The sequence below is a fragment of the Accipiter gentilis genome, unplaced genomic scaffold (genome assembly GCF_929443795.1).
Source record: "Accipiter gentilis unplaced genomic scaffold, bAccGen1.1, whole genome shotgun sequence".
NCBI classification, from domain to species: domain Eukaryota; kingdom Metazoa; phylum Chordata; class Aves; order Accipitriformes; family Accipitridae; genus Astur; species Astur gentilis.
This window is the reverse complement of record NW_026060868.1, coordinates 65,591-72,149: the sequence shown is the minus strand read 5'-3', so window position 1 is coordinate 72,149 and position 6,559 is coordinate 65,591.

Genomic DNA, 6,559 nt, shown 5'->3' with positions numbered 1-6,559 from the left:
GATCCCCAGTGCTGTTGTGCCTGTGGATAGGCTGCAGGGGGACAGTGAAGACCAGCAAGACCTTTAAGGGCTGGCACCTTCCTTGTGGGAGAAGGAGCCAGACGTTTGCCTTTTCAGAAAAAGTTTCTGCCAAGAACGAGCACCGTGACATGCTGAGTCTCTGGGAAAGCAGAGATCCCCAGTGCTGTTGCGGCTAAAGATAGGCTGCAGAGGGATAGTGAAGACCTGCAAGAGCTTTCAGGGCTGGCACCTTCCTTGTGGGAGAAGGAGCCGTAAGTTTGTCTTTTCAGAAAAAGTTTCTGCCGAGAACGAGCACCGTGACATGCGGAGTCTCTGGGAAAGCACAGAGCCCCAGTTCTGTTGCGGCTAAAGATAGGCTGCAGAGGGATAGTGAAGACCAGCAAGATCTTTCCGGGCTGGCACCTTCCTTGTGGGAGAAGGAGCCAGACGTTTGCCTTTTCAGAAAAAGTTTCTGCCGAGAACGAGCACCGTGACATGCTGAGTGTCTGGGAAAGCAGAGATCCCCAGTGCTGATGCGGCTAAAGATAGGCTGCAGAGGGATAGTGAAGACCTGCAAGAGCTTTCAGGGCTGGCACCTTCCTTGTGGAAGATGGAGCCATACGTTTGCCTCTTCAGAAAAACGCTCTGCCGTAAGCGAGCACCATAAGATGCTGAATCTCTGGGAAAGCAGAGATCCCCAGTGCTGTTGTGCCTGTGGATAGGCTGCAGAGGGATAGTGAAGACCAGCAAGATCTTTCAGGGCTGGCACCTTCCTTGTTGGAGAAGGAGCCAGACATTTGCCTTTTCAGAAAAAGTTTCTGCCGAGAACGAGCACCATAAGATGCTGAATCTCTGGGAAAGGAGAGATCCCCAGTGCTGTTGCGGCTAAAGATAGGCTGCAGAGGGATAGTGAAGACCAGCAAGAGCTTTCAGGGCTGGCACCTTCCTTGTGGGAGAAGGAGCCAGACATTTGCCTTTTCAGAAAAAGTTTCTGCCGAGAACGAGCACCGTGACATGCTGAGTGTCTGGGAAAGCAGAGATCCCCAGTGCTGATGCGGCTAAAGATAGGCTGCAGAGGGATAGTGAAGACCTGCAAGATCTTTCAGGGCTGGCACCTTCCTTGTGGGAGAAGGAGCCAGACGTTTGCCTTTTCAGAAAAAGTTTCTGCCGAGAACGAGCACCGTGACATGCTGAGTCTCTGGGAAAGCAGAGATCCCCAGTGCTGTTGCGGCTAAAGATAGGCTGCAGAGGGATAGTGAAGACCTGCAAGAGCTTTCAGGGCTGGCACCTTCCTTGTGGGAGAAGGAGCCAGACGTTTGCCTTTTCAGAAAAAGTTTCTGCCGAGAACGAGCACCGTGACATGCGGAGTCTCTGGGAAAGCACAGATCCCCAGTTCTGTTGCGGCTAAAGATAGGCTGCAGAGGGATAGTGAAGACCTGCAAGAGCTTTCAGGGCTGGCACCTTCCTTGTGGGAGAAGGAGCCGTAAGTTTGTCTTTTCAGAAAAAGTTTCTGCCGAGAACGAGCACCGTGACATGCTGAGTCTCTGGGAAAGCAGAGATCCCCAGTGCTGTTGTGCCTGTGGATAGGCTGCAGGGGGACGGTGAAGACCAGCAAGATCTTTAAGGGCTGGCACCTTCCTTGTGGGAGAAGGAGCCAGACGTTTGCCTTTTCAGAAAAAGTTTCTGCCGAGAACGAGCACCGTGACATGCTGAGTCTCTGGGAAAGCAGAGATCCCCAGTGCTGTTGCGGCTAAAGATAGGCTGCAGAGGGATAGTGAAGACCTGCAAGAGCTTTCAGGGCTGGCACCTTCCTTGTGGGAGAAGGAGCCAGACGTTTGCCTTTTCAGAAAAAGTTTCTGCCGAGAACGAGCACCGTGACATGCTGAGTCTCTGGGAAAGCAGAGATCCCCAGTGCTGTTGCAGCTAAAGATAGGCTGCAGAGGGATAGTGAAGACCTGCAAGAGCTTTCTGGGCTGGCACCTTCCTTGTGGAAGATGGAGCCATACGTTTGCCTCTTCAGAAAAACGCTCTGCCGTAAGCGAGCACCATAAGATGCTGAATCTCTGGGAAAGCAGAGATCCCCAGTGCTGTTGTGCCTGTGGATAGGCTGCAGAGGGATAGTGAAGACCTGCAAGATCTTTAAGGGCTGGCACCTTCCTTGTGGGAGAAGTAGCCAGACGTTTGCCTTTTCAGAAAAAGTTTCTGCCGAGAACGAGCACCGTGACATGCTGAGTCTCTGGGAAAGCAGAGATCCCCAGTGCTGTTGCGGCTAAAGATAGGCTGCAGAGGGATAGTGAAGACCTGCAAGAGCTTTCAGGGCTGGCACCTTCCTTGTGGGAGAAGGAGCCGTACGTTTGCCTTTTCAGAAAAAGTTTCTGCCGAGAACGAGCACCGTGACATGCGGAGTCTCTGGGAAAGCACAGATCCCCAGTTCTGTTGCGGCTAAAGACAGGCTGCAGAGGGATAGTGAAGACCAGCAAGAGCTTTCAGGGCTGGCACCTTCCTTGTGGGAGAAGGAGCCGTAAGTTTGTCTTTTCAGAAAAAGTTTCTGCCGAGAACGAGCACCGTGACATGCTGAGTCTCTGGGAAAGCAGAGATCCCCAGTGCTGTTGTGCCTGTGGATAGGCTGCAGGGGGACGGTGAAGACCAGCAAGATCTTTCAGGGCTGGCACCTTCCTTGTGGGAGAAGGAGCCAGACGTTTGCCTTTTCAGAAAAAGTTTCTGCCGAGAACGAGCACCGTGACATGCTGAGTCTCTGGGAAAGCAGAGATCCCCAGTGCTGTTGCGGCTAAAGATAGGCTGCAGAGGGATAGTGAAGACCTGCAAGAGCTTTCAGGGCTGGCACCTTCCTTGTGGAAGATGGAGCCATACGTTTGCCTCTTCAGAAAAACGCTCTGCCGTAAGCGAGCACCATAAGATGCTGAATCTCTGGGAAAGCAGAGATCCCCAGTGCTGTTGCGGCTAAAGATAGGCTGCAGAGGGATAGTGAAGACCAGCAAGATCTTTCAGGGCTGGCACCTTCCTTGTGGGAGAAGTAGCCAGACATTTGCCTTTTCAGAAAAAGTTTCTGCCGAGAACGAGCACCGTGACATGCTGAGTGTCTGGGAAAGCAGAGATCCCCAGTGCTGTTGCGGCTAAAGATAGGCTGCAGAGGGATAATGAAGACCTGCAAGATCATTCAGGGCTGGCACCTGCCTTGTGGGAGAAGGAGCCAGACGTTTGCCTTTTCAGAAAAAGTTTCTGCCGAGAACGAGCACCGTGACATGCTGAGTCTCTGGGAAAGCAGAGATCCCCAGTGCTGTTGCGGCTAAAGATAGGCTGCAGAGGGATAGTGAAGACCAGCAAGAGCTTTCAGGGCTGGCACCTTCCTTGTGGGAGAAGGAGCCGTAAGTTTGTCTTTTCAGAAAAAGTTTCTGCTGAGAACGAGCACCGTGACATGCTGAGTCTCTGGGAAAGCAGAGATCCCCAGTGCTGTTGCGGCTAAAGATAGGCTGCAGAGGGATAGTGAAGACCAGCAAGAGCTTTCAGGGCTGGCACCTTCCTTGTGGGAGAAGGAGCCAGACGTTTGCCTTTTCAGAAAAAGTTTCTGCCGAGAACGAGCACCGTGACATGCTGAGTCTCTGGGAAAGCAGAGATCCCCAGTGCTGTTGCGGCTAAAGATAGGCTGCAGAGGGATAGTGAAGACCAGCAAGAGCTTTCAGGGCTGGCACCTTCCTTGTGGGAGAAGGAGCCGTAAGTTTGTCTTTTCAGAAAAAGTTTCTGCTGAGAACGAGCACCGTGACATGCTGAGTCTCTGGGAAAGCAGAGATCCCCAGTGCTGTTGCGGCTAAAGATAGGCTGCAGAGGGATAGTGAAGACCTGCAAGAGCTTTCAGGGCTGGCACCTTCCTTGTGGGAGAAGGAGCCAGACGTTTGCCTTTTCAGAAAAAGTTTCTGCCGAGAACGAGCACCGTGACATGCGGAGTCTCTGGGAAAGCACAGATCCCCAGTTCTGTTGCGGCTAAAGATAGGCTGCAGAGGGATAGTGAAGACCTGCAAGAGCTTTCAGGGCTGGCACCTTCCTTGTGGGAGAAGGAGCCAGACGTTTGCCTTTTCAGAAAAAGTTTCTGCCGAGAACGAGCACCGTGACATGCTGAGTCTCTGGGAAAGCAGAGATCCCCAGTGATGTTGTTCCTGTGGATAGGCTGCAGGGGGACGGTGAAGACCAGCAAGATCTTTAAGGGCTGGCACCTTCCTTGTGGGAGAAGGAGCCAGACGTTTGCCTTTTCAGAAAAAGTTTCTGCCGAGAACGAGCACCGTGACATGCTGAGTCTCTGGGAAAGCAGAGATCCCCAGTGCTGTTGCGGCTAAAGATAGGCTGCAGAGGGATAGTGAAGACCTGCAAGAGCTTTCAGGGCTGGCACCTTCCTTGTGGGAGAAGGAGCCAGACGTTTGCCTTTTCAGAAAAAGTTTCTGCCGAGAACGAGCACCGTGACATGCTGAGTGTCTGGGAAAGCAGAGCTCCCCAGTGCTGTTGCGGCTATAGATAGGCTGCAGAGGGATAGTGAAGACCTGCAAGAGCTTTCAGGGCTGGCACCTTCCTTGTGGGAGAAGGAGCCAGACGTTTGCCTTTTCAGAAAAAGTTTCTGCCGAGAACGAGCACCGTGACATGCTGAGTCTCTGGGAAAGCACAGATCCCCAGTTCTGTTGCGGCTAAAGATAGGCTGCAGAGGGATAGTGAAGACCAGCAAGAGCTTTCAGGGCTGGCACCTTCCTTGTGGGAGAAGGAGCCGTAAGTTTGTCTTTTCAGAAAAAGTTTCTGCCGAGAACGAGCACCGTGACATGCTGAGTCTCTGGGAAAGCAGAGATCCCCAGTGCTGTTGTGCCTGTGGATAGGCTGCAGAGGGATAGTGAAGACCTGCAAGAGCTTTCAGGGCTGGCACCTTCCTTGTGGGAGAAGGAGCCAGACGTTTGCCTTTTCAGAAAAAGTTTCTGCTGAGAACGAGCACCGTGACATGCGGAGTCTCTGGGAAAGAACAGATCCCCAGTGCTGTTGCGGCTAAAGATAGGCTGCAGAGGGATAGTGAAGACCTGCAAGAGCTTTCAGGGCTGGCACCTACCTTGTGGGAGAAGGAGCCAGACATTTGCCTTTTCAGAAAAAGTTTCTGCCGAGAACGAGCACCGTGACATGCTGAGTCTCTGGGAAAGCACAGATCCCCAGTTCTGTTGCGGCTAAAGATAGGCTGCAGAGGGATAGTGAAGACCAGCAAGAGCTTTCAGGGCTGGCACCTTCCTTGTGGGAGAAGGAGCCAGACGTTTGCCTTTTCAGAAAAAGTTTCTGCCGAGAACGAGCACCGTGACATGCTGAGTCTCTGGGAAAGCAGAGATCCCCAGTGCTGTTGCGGCTAAAGATAGGCTGCAGGGGGACGGTGAAGACCAGCAAGATCTTTAAGGGCTGGCACCTTCCTTGTGGGAGAAGGAGCCAGACGTTTGCCTTTTCAGAAAAAGTTTCTGCCGAGAACGAGCACCGTGACATGCTGAGTCTCTGGGAAAGCAGAGATCCCCAGTGCTGTTGCGGCTAAAGATAGGCTGCAGAGGGATAGTGAAGACCAGCAAGATCTTTCAGGGCTGGCACCTTCCTTGTGGGAGAAGGAGCCAGACATTTGCGTTTTCAGAAAAAGTTTCTGCCGAGAACGAGCACCGTGACATGCTGAGTGTCTGGGAAAGCAGAGATCCCCAGTGCTGTTGCGGCTAAAGATAGGCTGCAGAGGGATAGTGAAGACCTGCAAGATCTTTCAGGGCTGGCACCTTCCTTGTGGGAGAAGGAGCCAGACGTTTGCCTTTTCAGAAAAAGTTTCTGCCGAGAACGAGCACCGTGACATGCGGAGTCTCTGGGAAAGCACAGATCCCCAGTTCTGTTGCGGCTAAAGATAGGCTGCAGAGGGATAGTGAAGACCTGCAAGAGCTTTCAGGGCTGGCACCTTCCTTGTGGGAGAAGGAGCCGTAAGTTTGTCTTTTCAGAAAAAGTTTCTGCCGAGAACGAGCACCGTGACATGCTGAGTCTCTGGGAAAGCAGAGATCCCCAGTGCTGTTGTGCCTGTGGATAGGCTGCAGGGGGACAGTGAAGACCAGCAAGATCTTTAAGGGCTGGCACCTTCCTTGTGGGAGAAGGAGCCAGACGTTTGCCTTTTCAGAAAAAGTTTCTGCCGAGAACGAGCACCGTGACATGCTGAGTCTCTGGGAAAGCAGAGATCCCCAGTGCTGTTGCGGCTAAAGATAGGCTGCAGAGGGATAGTGAAGACCTGCAAGAGCTTTCAGGGCTGGCACCTTCCTTGTGGGAGAAGGAGCCGTACGTTTGCCTTTTCAGAAAAAGTTTCTGCCGAGAACGAGCACCGTGACATGCGGAGTCTCTGGGAAAGCACAGATCCCCAGTTCTGTTGCGGCTAAAGACAGGCTGCAGAGGGATAGTGAAGACCAGCAAGAGCTTTCAGGGCTGGCACCTTCCTTGTGGGAGAAGGAGCCGTAAGTTTGTCTTTTCAGAAAAAGTTTCTGCCGAGAACGAGCACCGTGACATGCTGAGT